Source organism: Microchirus variegatus (assembly GCF_963457635.1).
Source record: "Microchirus variegatus genome assembly, chromosome: 7".
Lineage (NCBI taxonomy): Eukaryota > Metazoa > Chordata > Actinopteri > Pleuronectiformes > Soleidae > Microchirus > Microchirus variegatus.
In genome coordinates, this window is record NC_139808.1 from 10,447,739 (window position 1) to 10,464,372 (window position 16,634).

Consider the following 16,634-nt stretch of genomic DNA (forward strand, 5'->3'; position numbering starts at 1 on the left):
TTCTTCAGAGGTGTGGGATGAGTGGGTATACTAACATGTCATAGAGCAGCATTCAAATACATGTGTCTTGCAGAATTCAGCTCCACTAAAAAATGTGCATAGCATCTAAAAAGAGACATTTTGCTCAGGTATCCAAAGTCACATGTGTTAAATAGGCACAGATAGTATATTTATGTGGCATTATATTCCACGTCAAAGCAAACAGTCAGGCACACGCTCATATGGGGATAATAACGAGTCTCATTGCTGGTTCAGTGTAGACAATTTGTCTAAGCAACGCACTATTTGCTGACACACAACAAATGTGCCATCCATCACATTATAAAGACAACAGACTTTGCATATTAATGACATTTGACAGGGGAGGGTGTAACTCTGAGTGCATGTTTTGACAAGTTTACACCAATGCAATTAGAAAGGCTGGGGTCGTCTGCAAATTTACAGTATGCAGGATGTTAGCAAGTCAAATGACCAATGCGGTGTATTTACAACCTGCAATGTAAACAGTGTGAGCTTGAAAAGCTGATTCTGCTTTCAATGGTGACACCAGAGACACAGCCAGGCTTATTTGATGTAATATTTAGTGTTTGAAAAAGCCCCATGCACTTCGCTAGTGGCATCAACACTGTGGAAAAGCCTTGATTCATGTGGAAGTCAGGCACGTGGGACACATGGCATATGCCTCCAGCAATACAGACCTCGCATTACTCAGTCTCCGAATTAACCCAGTTACATTCTATATCACACACACGCACGCACGCACACACACACGCGCGCACACACACACACACCTAAGCTTAAGTGCACCTTGACTAAAACTTGTCACCAAAATGCTTCTTCTGAGGAAACCAGCGACATCATAGAAATACATGAAATATTATTTCTAGGGATGCACCATATATCGGTAGTGTTTGGACCGATAACTGATTTGATATATCTGTATATATATTTATCGATTATTATCTGCCAATGTCTGCTGATGCCGCTATGGTCCTGATAATATTATGCATCCTTAATTATTTCGCACATGAGGCCTCCTCTTCCACTGCATGTGAAGGACTAATGCTTTTAAGCTTAAGTTTAGTCGAAACGCCAAACAACTCACTTTTTGTACCATACTAATTTATATTGCATATTGTGTCTTTAATTCCAGTTCACTACTCACAAATTACAAAGGTTTTAAATATTTTTGGCGTACATTATTAACATTTCTTTAGCAAAAAATGTGTACACTTCTTAAAATGGTGAAATTTCCTATGTTTTGGAGTGGCCTTGAACTTCTCAGTCTGATGCGCATGTGCATTGGTTATAGCCAGGTGTCAATCTTGTCATTAGCAGATTAGCAGTCAATCAGAGCACAGGTGGAGTGAACCAACCAGATTCTTAAGGGGGTGGAACGAACACGCAGCGCGTGGTCAGACAACGGGAGACGAGGAAAGACGAGTGATAACGAGATAAAGTTATGCTAGCTGGCGTTGGTGCTGTGGACACCTCAAGTGCATGCTGAGCTAATTAGCTTCTTGTTAGCCCGCTAGCTGAGGCTGCTAAGGAGGAACCAAGTGAAGTGCATCAATGTCGGAAGCACCTTTTTTTTGCCAAGTCTCTGAGTGAGTATGGACACGGCAAAGTGAAAATAAGTGAAAATGTGAATGTTGGTGAATATTCGACAAGACATAAGAGTTTTATTGTGTTGTTAGTGTGCGGCCATGCTATGGGTACTGGGTTTCCACTATGGTTTAGCTTGGGACAGTACAGTACGGTTTGGAATACATATAACTGTACCATTTTACTCTAGGGACTCCAAAAGGCTGGTTATTTTGTTACTGTTCCGTAAAGGGAGTGCCATTTTATGGTACCAAACCAAAATAGAACTCTAAGAATTCTGGGAATTTTATTTTGTCTTGTTTTGGGATAATAAATGTGTTCCCTTTGGTTATATTAATATTTGTATTTGAAATTCCTTATTGTGTAAATTCATATGACAATTATTAAAAGAAGCTTTATTTTTTGTTAAATCTATAGTATGGGAGTTAATAGGGGAGGAATAGTCCATTTAAATGACGCATCCCATCATGCTTTGGGGCCCGTGTGAATGGAGATAACCTTTGGAACAGACGGACATAGGCTATGTAAAATGGACGAAAATAGAGTATAAATGTGCCAGTAACCGAGTGAAGTGTTTTTAATTTTCAATATGTTTTTCAATTGGCATTTGTGTTGAGTGCTGCAGATCAGTTGTACAAATGGCGGATTTCGTGTGATGACGGCATTCAAAAAGTGGTGGATAAAATGGCAACTGTATGCTAGCACTGTGCAACACGTTTCTTACGCTAGCAGCAACACTTTTCCGCTCATCTATGGAGACATCTCCCCAGTATGACAATTGATGGCACAAGGAGGGGAGAATCTGATAAGGAAGGGCAAAACAGCCACTCCGTTGAGAAGTCACACAGGGCAACAGCCATAACTAAAGCAATGGGGGTGTGTATCTTTCAGTCTGTTTTTTAGTGACAAGAAAGCCTATTCATTTAGGATTTTACAGAACAGTTTATATCCTTACCAAGAAGGAAAAGAAGGAAAATGGGTGTGAACATTTTTTGCCAAATAATTGAATAGCATAATGCAGCAATGTCTCCCCTCTTGCTGTTTAAAAAAATTGCATCACTTTGATTTAAGATTGTTACAACAATGATCTATAAATCTGATGCTAATGAGTGTAAAAAATATTTTCAAAAAACAAACCGCTGTCACTAATTCATCTCCCATGCAAAAGTTGTTTAGCTTGATATGTGTCTTAACAGTCTTGTGGTAACATTGAATTGAGTCTGTCTGAAGCAACAAAAACATAATTCTGTGAGGATTGAGTGGCAGAATATATGGTAAACTGTACTCTTTATTAAATACACACAATGTAAAAGGCTCAGCCTTGCAGTTATTTCAAGTAAATCCTTTCTGTATGATCACTGCAGGTGATGCTGGTATTTTTTTATTTTTTTATTTTTTTAAAGAAACGTTGCTAGGCAGTGGTTCTTGATATACTGCTCCTTATGGCTCATGCTGTTCATCTTGTATTTCATCTGCTCTTCCATTCCTGCACATACAAAAAATACTGTTATGTTTTTTCAGCTCAAGTCTTAAAGAAAGTGAAATTTTGTAATTTGTTTCAAATGGAAATTGTGAAGGCAATATATTTATGGCCTTGATGCATTTTTCCCCCATCTCACTTGTATCCTCACTTAGCCCTTATGAATGTGGATCTTGCAGTGTAAGGTGACAGTCAGTGATCATCGGTGTTTAGATTGCTTTGAACCATGGAAAACCACAGAAGCAGACCTGACCTTAAACCAGATACCAAGGCCTCTCCATATTTTCAGTTTTCCCAAGTCTGCAGAGTGGCAGTGCATTTTATGCATGGGTCCCTGTTCCTCCATTCATTTCAATGCCTATTATATTACTTCATATTGTTCTACACAGATTATGTTCAGTGGACGTGTTCGGTTGACATGGTGCTGATAGTAAAAGCTGTTTGTTTTTTTTGCCACAAACGATACATAATGTCATAGATATGTGCAGGGAAGTATTTCAGTGCTCATGACATAATAACTTTAATGACAGGAGTTACAGTCTTTGACTGAATAGCAGGAGCTTTGGAGGTTTGTCGAGCCAAACCTCAGAGGAGTCTGACTCTCACTCGGAGAGGAAGAAGCTGGCACCATCACCATGGCAACGTTAACTGGAGCTGGCTCTGCACAGCTAATGGACATTTCGTCATTAACAGCTTCTCTGGTCTCTGTGATGTTTACAAATATTTGACTGACTTCTTTTTTTGGCACATTGCTGCTACAATCTGTTTCCACAAATGACTTGTGGATTTACACAATGACTGTATATTTTAGGCAGGTAATGATCATCTCCAGAAGGAGGCAGTAATGCAATATGCTGACTGCTGTAAAACACTGAAGAAGAAGAAGGAGCAGAAGTTGCTGCTTTTCAACAATTTTGGAGTCATTGTGATGTAGAGAAAAAGATGAAAAAAGTGACCAGGAGTTGTAAAGTTACACTTAAAGGAAAAATATTATGCATTTTCTGCTGTCTTGCACTTCACGTCACATCATTTGGCACCAGTTTGCCCAATATTGATCATTGCATGAATACTATTATAGTATCATAATAAAATATGAATTCACCCAATAATTAACCAGTCTTGGCTGTCAATCCTGACAGCCATTACACACTGTTGTAGCATTAAATAACAAAGCAAATGGTAGCGTATCAGAATAAAATATCACTTGAAAATATAGTGCGACACGAATTTCCTAAACTTAACCGTGCTTTAAATATTTGATGTGTTCTGTGACTTTTCAGTTTGGCACTCTTCTCACCCACTAACAAGAAGGAAGCAGGGTTTATGATTCATACTGCAGCCCACCATGGAGAGAATTTTAGATTGTTCAGCCATCACGTCCTCCATCTTTATATTTGAGTTATAACTGGAAATGCTGTTTTAGTCATGAAAAAATGCATGTAGATTTTCAAAGTAAAAGCTCTAGTTGCACAGAGACGGTGCAGTATCGTGAGTTACATAGGGTAACTAAAACAGGTGATGGAAAAGGATGGCAGTAGCAGTTACACCACAATAATTTGTCATATTCTAGTTTCTCTTGGTCACAGAAGGATGTTATTAAATCACTTGTGTGTATTATTACCATGAAAACATGACTGGCTGAACAATAGTAGTAGTAATACTAATTAGAAATGTATGAAACGTATCTAACATAACTGTCCATTTAAATTCTACATCCTCATCCACTACAGGTCCAGTACTAGTGTGTTAACAACGCTGTTAAACATCATACTGGAGACGTTGTGGTGCCTGCCGTGTTGCACCAGGTGAGTCATGTTACAATGTGACAGGTGAAAGAGGACTGCACCTTTCTCCATCCAGCCCCCACCAACAAGCTCGCCACTACTCTCATATTCATGTACCACATCTGTCTAAGAAGATCTTAGGATGTGTTCACTCTGCCGTAGCTTCATGAATTATAAACCAGCTTACACATACTTTTAAATTTGTCTCTCTTCATCAGTTGGAATTATCGTCATAAAAATGTTTTTGAAATGTTCAGTCTTTTTCGTTTTCACTGTAGCAAATTAAAAGGAAACAGCGTTTTGGTTTGTAAATCAAAGGAGAACTATATCTTTATATCACGATTCCAAAATGATTCCATTAAGAATGCGTATAAAACATCTGCTTTTGTTATGTAAAAGCGCAGCCACACACGCACACACACAGAAACTACATGCACTTTAAAAGCTTGCATGTGTAATGACCTCAGGAACACAGCTGGGAAAGAGTACACACACGACTGAAACCACTCAAGCGTCTGTAACATGTGGTTGTGTTAACCTTTGCCTTTCAAGTATTGAACAGATGTAGTGAAGACGTCAGTCATCTTAATCATCTATGCCATTTCTATTTTTAGTAACTTGTATAACATTCACTGTAATGCAAGATCTTTATATAATAAGGTCATCTGTGGTCTTGTATGGAAAGGGGGAGAACAAAAATCCACCTTGAAATGCACAGTGATTGGCTCGCTTCTCAAAGAATGTATTATAAGAAGCATTATATCACTTAATACTCCTTGTCAAAAATAATTTGTTAAACTTATGTTTTAAATTATACCAAACATACAGTATGCAATTATTGCATCTTCTCTTCTCAGTCTTAAACACTCTGTGAGAATGTCTGTTGAATGACAAATGTGCCACTGGCTATTACTACTAGTATTTTTAAGTTGTGTTAAGTGCAGTCTTAATATTATATTATAGTCTATAAGTCCAGATGTCGAACCTGCTAATGTACTACTCTGCAAACTTCTTTGGCCTGTTGTGTTAAAATCTCACAAATACCTTTATCGTTACAGAGGATATAACCTGTATGTTGTGACCATTTCCACGCACACAAAAACAGGTGCAGATGTACAGATTCAAGCAGAGAAACACGACTGTAAGAGGCTTCATGTTACCAACAATCAGTTTCTGAAAGATAATCACTTTTTGGCTCAGTGCAGCTAAGGCTTCATGCTATCAGTGTTTATTTCTGCAGTTTATTTACCCATGAAACTAGTTACCGGGCTAGATGAAAAGCTTGATTTTTTAAGTGCTGCTGTATAATCATGCAAGTGCAACACTCATATTAACATATTAATCAGAGCAAAGGGTGGTGGATTTCAAATCAGAGTGAGCAACATTGTATTATATTTGTCTATAATGTTGTAATAATATTGCTGAAATTTTTTGCTGCTGAGGAATGTAATTATCCAAACATTGAACACATTTGTGATTTAATATTCAGTCAACTACAGAGACCATAATCCCTTCATTTGTGCTCTGCCCACCATCTCCACATATCTAGTGCAGTGAAAATGGCAGGTGATTGATGTAAATATGAATATATATGAACATTTCATACAACTTTAAAGGTTGTAAAGTAAAATTCCAACTGTCAGTTACTGCACATAGTTGAGATCATTTATTTCTATGATGTCCAAATGTCATTTAGTTTGTTGGCTATTCAAATTCAAGTATTTAACATGAAACTTTCTTCTTGGGCCTCATGTGTTGTCCTAACATTGACAGTGGTGGCCAGTCATCTTATGAGAGACATACACACAGGCCAGAATTGTTTTTTTTTTGTTTTTTTTCTTGCCTTGCCCACAAACATCCTCAACCCAAACAAATCCCTTGAAATCTGGAAGAGAAACAGACACTCAGGAGTAACAGCAAAACAGGATGCCCTTGAGAACAGGACACTCCACCCATAGCCTGAAAAAACATTTGTGTCAGAGAGGTGGAGCAGAGAACAGTCGCTGTACGGGGGCAAACGGAGAGGTGCACAAAGCCACGTAAAAAAGACGAAGAAGTCTGTGACTAAAGCTGTGGTGTTAAGATGAAAAAAATAATAATCATGGTACAGTATCAGTCATGTCCTGCTCCCATGACTGTGGTGCCAATTACCCTCCATATTGGTCATGGTCAGTTCAGTTACTCATAATGGGAGTTTTAATAATTCCCTTGGCACACTGTACAACCAACTCAAATGTAAATGACTGTTTGTGCAACTGCCTGTTTGATAAAGGAACTATGAATTACAAAATGTTATATTTAATTGTTAAATTAGTAACAGTAAAACGTAATAGTTTTTCTTTAATATAAACTTTTCACTATATCCTTACCTGCATTTGGTTTTAAGTACACTGTTCACATAGTAAACAGAAGTAAATTAATATAACTTTTTAAACAATGTAAACCACAAATTAATTTGATGTTTTTTATGACCACAGAATGGTGGGCCAGTACTATATTTTGCTTCAGTGTTCCATATTTAAACCCCCAATTTGTTTATGATATGGCGTGAACCTCGGCGCTGACGCGTGCCTGGTGGAAATTCAGGGTAATCCCATATCTCATCTCATACCCATAATGCATTAAACTAGATTGTTTCGTCCCATTTGGTTCGGCTGCTTTCACACCAGAGGAACCGTACCAAAGTTGAGCGGATAAAGCTGATTGATTTGGTGCGCACCAAAGTACCGAGATTACATTCACACCTATGCAAATAAACCGAACCAAGGGACCAAACACGTTTGGTGCGCACCAAATTCTGTAGGTGTGAAAGTACACTAAGAACTGGCTGCATTTCAAAGATGGCTCAGCGCAGGGTTAGGTTGGTTGTTTAGGCCAGGTCAGGTTGATTTAAAGGTTTGATTAAAATGTAAAAATATATATATATTTGTAATGGAAGAAAAGGCATAAAAATAAGGCTTTTATGAAAACACTGAAAACTGCTTAACAACACACAAACCATTAATAATTGCTAAATTAGACTAAAACGGAAGGTAATGAGTGAGACTAAGTGAAGAGTTGTTTGGGAGCCGAACCAAGAGAAACAAATCTTTGGAAAGAGCCTCCCATCACTAACGTCAACTAGACTAAGAAAGTCCCACGTTTGAAGGAATGAAATAACCAGCCCATAAAATACTTAAAGTGGGTGTAGATAAAGAGCAGCCTCTCTTAAACTGAAGTTGACTCAGTCTGTATTTTACAATAAATTAAGCAGAACCAATGGGTTTTCACTGCTATTTAGGCCAATTCCAGCCTAGCTATAAGTGGTAAATGACAAATATTCCACCACACCAAAACGTCGTCAAAACGCTATTGGATTAACAGATTTATTATTTTTGATAATTAAGTACTCCACATCAAGTGTCAGAAATGTGAATAATGTGTTGTGGACGCTTATAAAAAGCACACTCTTGTCTTTTAGCCACTGCCCCCACAGTTTAAAATGGTTTAATTGTATCTAGAGGCTTTTGTAAGAAACGGTTATTCATTTCAAGGTCTTTGCATAGCTTTAGGATGTGCTGCATTGATGCTCCAAAGTGCTCAAAAATCATAAGTGAAGGCTTTTGGATATAATGGGAGAGGGGAGGAGTGAGGCATCTTTCACTTTGGGTTGAGAATAGATGGCGCAAGACGGAGCAAAGGAGCCAGAGGAGTGCAGGAGGAGACAGTGGAGGCGTGGGTCGGCCCTGAGATATGTACTGAGTGGATGTGGAATGACAGCCCAAGCCCAATTAGTCTTGGATGCCAGGGCTGCTGCAGGGAAGTCGGCGCAAGTGATCAAGCCATTCAAGCACTTGGCCACAGGCGTTCTCTGTCGACAGCCTGGGTAAAGTTACTCTATTACTGCATCTTCTGGATTACTGCACACTCTCATACTGTTACCTCTGCCCCCCTAAACTGTGCAGCCTCTCCCGCTCCCATCATTTTTTTTTTGCATGCTAATCCTTGGTTGCTTCTTTTAAAAGTATTTTTTTTCATTCACATGCACCAACAACATGCACTCCCTGAGGGATAATACTACACTCTACCCTGTCCATGTAAGTGCCACTCCCTCTGTCCTTTGCATCCTCCCACTTATTCCCCATTCCAGAGCTCGAGTATTACCTCATCCCACTCCGAGGTGAAGGAAGGCATGCGTTGCATCGACGGCTGCCCGGAGCTGCAGTTGGACACTGATCCGCTGCGGCCAGCCAGACCTCCATCCTCATCCCCAAGTGGTGATGCTAACAAGTCGGAGTCCGACTTGGACAAGTTTCTTATCAGCGCCAGGTCTACAGGTCTGATTCTGCCAGCTGACGCAGGCTCAGTTGAAACTGTTCTGGGGTCCTCTGGATTTGGGATCACCTTGGCAGCATTGGACGCGCATTGTGCCATTGTATTGACGTTGCCTTGTACCGCTCAGGGTCCTCAGTTTCCTGGAGTACTCTCACTTCTTCAGTCGGTCCAGAAATCAATCCAGGGGTCTATGCGGAGCTTTAAAACTTCTGGTGAAGAAAGCCAGTCAATAGTAGCACTTGAAAAGACAGAGCAGTAAAATAGAAGTACAGTCCATTGTAGGAATCTAACTGCACTCTACTGAAAATTACTCAAAGTCATGCAAAGTACTCTTGTTTGGAGGGAAAGGAAGCATGTTAAGTGAAAGACTTGTTGTGCACAGGAACAGTCATTAAGGTCCACCCACTAGTCGTATCCTGTTGCCCTCCTCTTGGTGACTGGCTCTCCCCGGTTACTAATAGCCCCCCTCCTCTATCCTCTCACTGTTGACTTTTTGATACTTTCCTCAGTTGCTCATCCTGCAATTCTTGAACGAGAATTTCTCAGAAATATAAAATAAGATGCTAGGATAAAATGTGATGAAGTAAAACCACATATACACATATCCATGAACATATTTGAATCTGTTACAGCCTAATGTCTGACTCAATCAGGTGAAATCCGCGTAACTCTATGGCAACAAAAAGTCCTCATCACTGTGTCCTCTTACCTCCTGACTTATTTAGACCTGGTTCTGCTCCCCTTGCTCCGTGTCTATTCTGCTCTGAGGTTGTTTCTAGACTCCTAAGTCGGGGCCAGCTCCATCCCATAGTGAGGATCAGAGGACAGGAGGATCCAAAGCCTGGCCTCATTCAGACTGACAGCGGGGGTAATCAGGTTACTGATGCAGTGGGTGGCTGCTTCATTTTAAAAGAGGAAGAAACGGGATTCCTCCTTTGCTGTCTGTGTAACAAGGGGTTACTGAGTTGAGTTGGGGCTTTAGTTTTGTTATTATAGGTGGAATTAGTACTTCACATGTTTTTTTTCCACTTATGTAATAGATGAGGCTATCTTTGAGGGTTTTTTTCGAGAACATCTTTGCCCCAATTTTTTTATTAGATATATATGTGCGGTCATATCAAAGTATCCATTTTTCTGTGATTTATTTGACTTAAATAATTTAAGTCGTTGAGTGTTTCTATTGAGTTCTTAGACTTACTTAACTCCTGGGATTTGTGGGGGTTTAAAAATGCATAGGAAATGCTGATGATATGGGATGAAGGTAGAAACAATCCCTCTCACACTCTCACATTCATGACTCTTCTCAAAGGGATGTGTTGCTGACTAAAGGGTCTCTTGTGGGAGTTCCTTAGTATTCTCAGACAGCCATAGCCCTGCACAGTACCTCTTCTCTGCCCCCAATCAGCCAAGTTTCCTGCATGCTCCCCTCTTCCCTGTGGGCAGCACTGGTGTGTGCATGACAGAAAAGATAACATCCCTCGCTCACCAAGGAGGGTTCACACAGCCTCATACTGCTTAGCTGGCAATAAGAAAAGCCACATTTAATGAAGCACGTACAATTGCACATCTAATGATCTCTTTGACTGTGACGGGGATGAAAAAATTGACGATATCCACATCTTCTGTGCCATTTTAAACAACGGAGGCTGTGGACTCCAACGTGTTTCAGGATAATGATGTCTTCATGGCATATTAGAGCGACTAAAATAAAACATGCATCCCCTCCTTCAGCTGGATGGCTGCTGAGCCTCGGGTGAAAGACAGTGCTGAGTCATAAACATTTTAACAAAGACATGCACACTGTGCAAGTCACGGAGAGGCAACAGGGGTGCAGTGTTTTCATGCACACATTTTGTGTAGGAGAGTTGTGTGCCCTTAAACCCTATAACATGCTGATATGTGTGTGTGTCTTGTGTGTGTTTGTGACACTATTAACACTAGCTGTATGTGTCTCCATGTCCATAATTGATAATGCTGTTACTGCAACTTTTAAAACCCATTTTCCTCCTCTTGATAAATTATTATCCCTCTCTGCAATTTGTTGCCCTGCAGTTCTCACCTGATCAGCCAGCATTATGCAGATTCTGAAATGAGGCCACGGGGTAAAAATCTAATAAAGTTACTCAACCTAGGGAACTGTTGCCAAAAACAGAACAGACCGCTCTGTTTTGAATAGAAAAGTCAGACTATGACGCATACCCTGCCATTTCTAACTCGAGCATCAGTCAATCTTCACGGCAGTTGATGCGCAACCGTTCAGCAGACTTTGAATAAGCATGGAAGAGGAGGATATGAAACTAAATGGGAGAGCAAGTCTGCACAGCTGAGTGAAGATTTAACACAGTATATCCTTCAGTGGAAGAGAGAGGGAGAAAAAAACCTTCATATTGGAGGGATGGTAGTTGGTAATCTCATTGGGTGACTCAATACATTGCCCCAAATATTCTCAGGCCCGTTAACATGAGTTCATTAACAACGCAGTGCGATGTAGAGGCATTTTAGCCACAGTAGTAGTAGCATTTTTCAAGTGAAGGTTTATGAGCTTCGTATGAAAACGAATCAATCTCCGTTGTCCTTGTCCAGGGTGCCACGTGCTAACAGGCTTTACTGGTTTAACATCATCAACCATACAGTATACCACATCAGCAAGTAAGCAGCATTATAGCTCTAATAAATATGTTGGCATGCTGACAACAGCTTTCAGATAGGGGCACTATGTTATACAGCTGCTGTCACAACTGAAGAGTTCTGTTTCCAAGATGAGTCGATTGGAACGCACCCCTGGTCGTTGTATTTCAAATGCGCTAAGTGGCATTATGTTTATGAAACCTCCCAAGTTCACTTGTCTTTGCTGATTTTTTGGAGCCCATGGAAATTCACTTTGTTGAGGTTAAGTTAATTGTAGTTTTGCTAACTGACTACTTTATCTTCTATCGCTATTTCTTTTAGGTTGCAGTTCCATAGCATCAATTTTACCATTTGAAAGCCATGTCATGTTCAAAACGTGTGTGACGAGAGTGATGTTAATATTAATTACAGCAAAAGGACAGCTTTTTAAGCTGACAAAACATCAGGCCAAAGCCTCTTATGTTTTAGTGTGAAGGATATCAAATAAAAAGAATATCTGAGGACTTGTGTTGGTTTTAACAGGATGTAAATTTGACAAAGTAAAATCTAAAGTGAGAGCGGCATTCCAGTGTTCTTGTGAAATCTCTCCTCTGTAAAAGGTCATCGGAGATGTTACAGCAGCATTTATACCGCACTTGTTTTTTTTCCAAATGTAAATCTCTTTATTGTTGTATTGTGTGATAAGGGATGAGCTATTGCTTATCCTTTTTTTTTTTTGTCATGGAGCATGGCATCTTGTTCCACAACTGCTGCTGGCCTCGTAAGGATAAAGATACATTTAACAGATAAATTTAGCATGCTGGAATCAAAGTGCATTGTGGAATTGAACTGGAGCTTCTTCATTTTTAATGTAAGACGAGATATGATGGCATGATACCATTTATGCTGGAGGGATGTGTGTGCATATAGGTGTGTATACGGTTTATGTGTGCATGGATAAATGCACGTTTTGTTTGTGTGTGCACGTACGTACATGCCTGAGATCATGCAAGCTGGGGTAAGTGATTGTGTTGGGGTCATGCAGAGCTTCCTGTGTTATGCTCTGTGCGATGCTTCCAATGAAAACAATGGTCATAGCTCCATGTTTTTGAATGTGGAGACACATCCTCTGTTTCATTTTAGTTGGCAGAATCTTTTTTTGAGAAAGAAGTTTATTTAACGTACAATCCACCACATTTTAATCAACAATGTGTCATCAAAGATAAGATGTGCTGGCGGTGGGGTGTGTAAGGACGCATTTAAATTCAGAGGGAAGGAGAGACAAAGGGAATAGGAATAAGAGAGCAGGTAGAGTGTGAACGACAAGGCCGGGCAATTAATCAACAGATAATGCTGATAGTTCAGAGCCTGGTCACTTTCAACACAGCACCTCCATAACGGCTGCCCTTGACAAGCTCCATATCCAGAGAGTCCTGGAGATCTTGGTTTTAATGATGACCATGATATTGGAAGTCATGAATCAATTAGATGTGCTCAACATATTCGGCTGAGAGTGTGGGAAAAAATATTTTTTTCTTGGAATCAATGCACAAGACAATCCACTTTCATAATGCAATGACTTGACGCAATTACTTACCGAGTGTTTTCACCCGGTGACATTTTGTGTCTTCGCGTGGAAGACGTTATTTTTTTGAGATGCCATTTACAAAATCCATTCACATTCATAACCGGAAAATGGCTATTGTCTCATTTCAGCCAAAAAGAAACACGAGCAGTTAAAACACCTATGTGTTGACTTGCATTATTGTTGACATTAAAAATTGTACAATGGCAAGATTCTGGCAACCAGCTTCCCCTGTTGCACAAACCCTGCCTACTGTCTTTTATGTGCAAACATTTATTGCTGTTGCCAAATCTGTTTTTCAGAGAGTTAGAATCATTTTCCCCTTTAAAAATAGACTCTGCCCTTGACTCCTTTATGAAGCACTTTTTAGAAGCACTTTCACTAGTTGCTGGAATAGTCAATGCAGCACTCTTGTATTCAGTCCTGACTTGCTGTTATGACCATATCAGATTAAAAAGGTGACATTACAAGAGTTTGTTTTTTACCTGAATTCACCTTATCTTTTTTCTGACAGAAAGTATTATTTTGTGCACACTTTACCTTGCAATGTTCAGTCTGTAATACATTGGTTTGGGTTTTGTTTTAAGGTCACAACGAGTTAATTTGTAGAGAAGTGACTGATGCAAATCTGTGTCGAAACAAAGTGGGAAGAAGTACAACGGCAGTACTTTGTTAGAGTCAGGTTTTGCTCATTTTAAACAAGGCATGAGTCCTTATATCAAACGCCATTACATGCATGAATGAGATAGAAACAGATGATGGGTTTTTCAATCCCACCATGGGTGCTTACTGACGGAAAGGAACGAGAGATTTCTGTAGGAGATAAGCAGAAAGAGGCAGCTTCCAGTTTGAAAAACAATTGAGCCAGTTTTGCAGGCATCCTGCAAAAGAACTGATTGGAGCAACACCTCTGTTTGCATGTAATCTTTCATGATCATTGCAGATAAAACTGCAGATTCTCAATCGCCATTCTGGATTAAAAATGTCCTGCGTCTGTATGACTGGAAAAAAGCTGAGCTGAAGGGTTTTAAGACTAAGCAGCTTCTGCTGAGAACAAAGACCGAGGAACACATGAGTGAGAGGCATGAAGCTCAATCTCCATTTCTTCGATGGCTGAACATTCTGTGGAAACTTGACGACTGCTCTTAGAAATACACTATGTTGTCCTTTTCACGATTTCAGAATGCACGGAAAGGCATGTTGTTGTTGATGATGTTTCAAACCGTACGTAACTTGCTGTACTCCTCAAACCATGAATGTACTTCATGGTGGCAAGTTGTCAGGACGGGGCGCTTTAGTGGGTTTCCAGGAGGTCGTTGCAGTCTCCTGTACATAGCAGGTCATAAAATTTAAGGGGGTCCTCCTTAAATTATAGTTGTTGTCGACTAATGTTATCATCCATTCTCAAGGGCCCCACTCTCAGCTCGTAGCTTCAGTCAGCTGCCTGCACCGCCTGCAGTGTTGCAACGCAAGTTACGAACATAAGGTTTAAAGTTCTCTAGCTAATTTCATCTAGACAATAAGTAACAAAAAATAATAGCTGTATATGGTGCTAGTATAGAAGTCAAAGAAGTAGCACTTCATTCATCGTATATTAGAATACAATATTGACAACATTGAGGGAACAAGACACAGCTATTTCAGCAATTATAGGTGGAAGTAATAATGTGCAATACATGTGTAATAGAAGGTGTGGGTTACCTTTTAATGTGCAAATGAGCTAATGCTGTTATCTTAAGAAAGAATTTATTGATTTTTGAAGGTAGCTGTAGTGGTTCAGTTTAATTGACTGGAACAAAACTGGGGCATAATGCTAAGTACAGAAACAATATTCAATTTAAAAAGAAAAAAGAAATCGCATGATTGCATGAAGTCCTTTATTTGGAGGTGAAATTACATGAAAAAATTTGATTTTCATAATTGGGGGAAAAACAAAAACATGCTGAATAGACAAAGAATCTAAAAAATTCCACGTGGAAACGTGTTTTTGATGATTTTAATTTATAATACAATCAATGAACAACAAAAAACAAAAACATACCTAAACCTATTTGCTGTTATTACATCTTAATTTGAATTCCTATTATTTTTAAGACACACATCTTATTTTACCTTTAACTTTGTTGTCTGATTTTCATTATTGTACAAAAAAGAAGCTGTAAACTTATTCATTGCTCAGGGTTTTCCATGAAGTTTTCATTGACTAATAGAAGTGTTTATTTTGGTCTAAAGAGAAGTTTTATACAAGTAATGTTCATGTTTTTGATATTACAATGCAACAATCATTTAATAAAACCTAGACATTTTTTCTGGAAGTTTTCCAAAAGGTTTTTCAGTATGTTTTTTTTTGGTTAAAAAAAACGAGGTTTAAACCGAACCATGAGTCAAAAACTGAAGTTTGAACCGAATGTGGGTTTGGTGAACAGTTACACCCCTAATTGTCAGTCTAAATGGCTAACTTAAACAATAATGGCATACATATAAATAAACATACAGGAATGTCACTGATTTTGAAAGAATTAAGATTATAAAACAATATTTAGTTTAAAAAGGAAAAAAAACACCAACTAGGTTCTTATTTCAGTCCGTATTTAAAACTCTGTCGGAAATTCTTCGCGTGTCCTTTTGACTTTCGGAATCTCGGCTGTGAAGTGCAAAATACTTTGGATGCAAATGCTGACAGATGAATATTTAACACGGTTATTTATAAAACATGGAGATGCTCAGTGCAATGGAGCAGGTGAAGGAGAATCACTGTCAGTGTCAGAAGACTGTACAGCTGGCCGGTGGCAGGACTCCACAGGGCGGACTAAACGCACTTTAAACTCAAGTAGGCCAGCTAACAATGTTGTGTGCGCTTGAAATGGTTGCCCTGTGGCAGCGATCGACAAACTTCAGCTAATGGCCTGATGTGCATGCTCTGCAGTCAATGAACCTTAGCATCGCAGCACAGTAAAGAAGTCTTCATCTGCTGTCGCAGCATACTACATTGTGCCAACAGTAAATTTATCCCGGAGGAAGTAGAAATAATAACTCAATCTTTCTCCCCGGTCACATTAGAGTCAAAACTAATCAAATTAGCCTTGATTTGATGTCATTCATTTGCTAACCATGCAGGCGTTAAAGAGGAGAATAATCCGTTTATGTTCTAGAAGAAAGGCCACCATAGATGTTAAGTCAAGCAGAAGGAATTTTCAAATGTAAAAATGCATATCAAGATCTCACAAAACATCTCCAGTTAGTGTTAGTGGGAGATTAG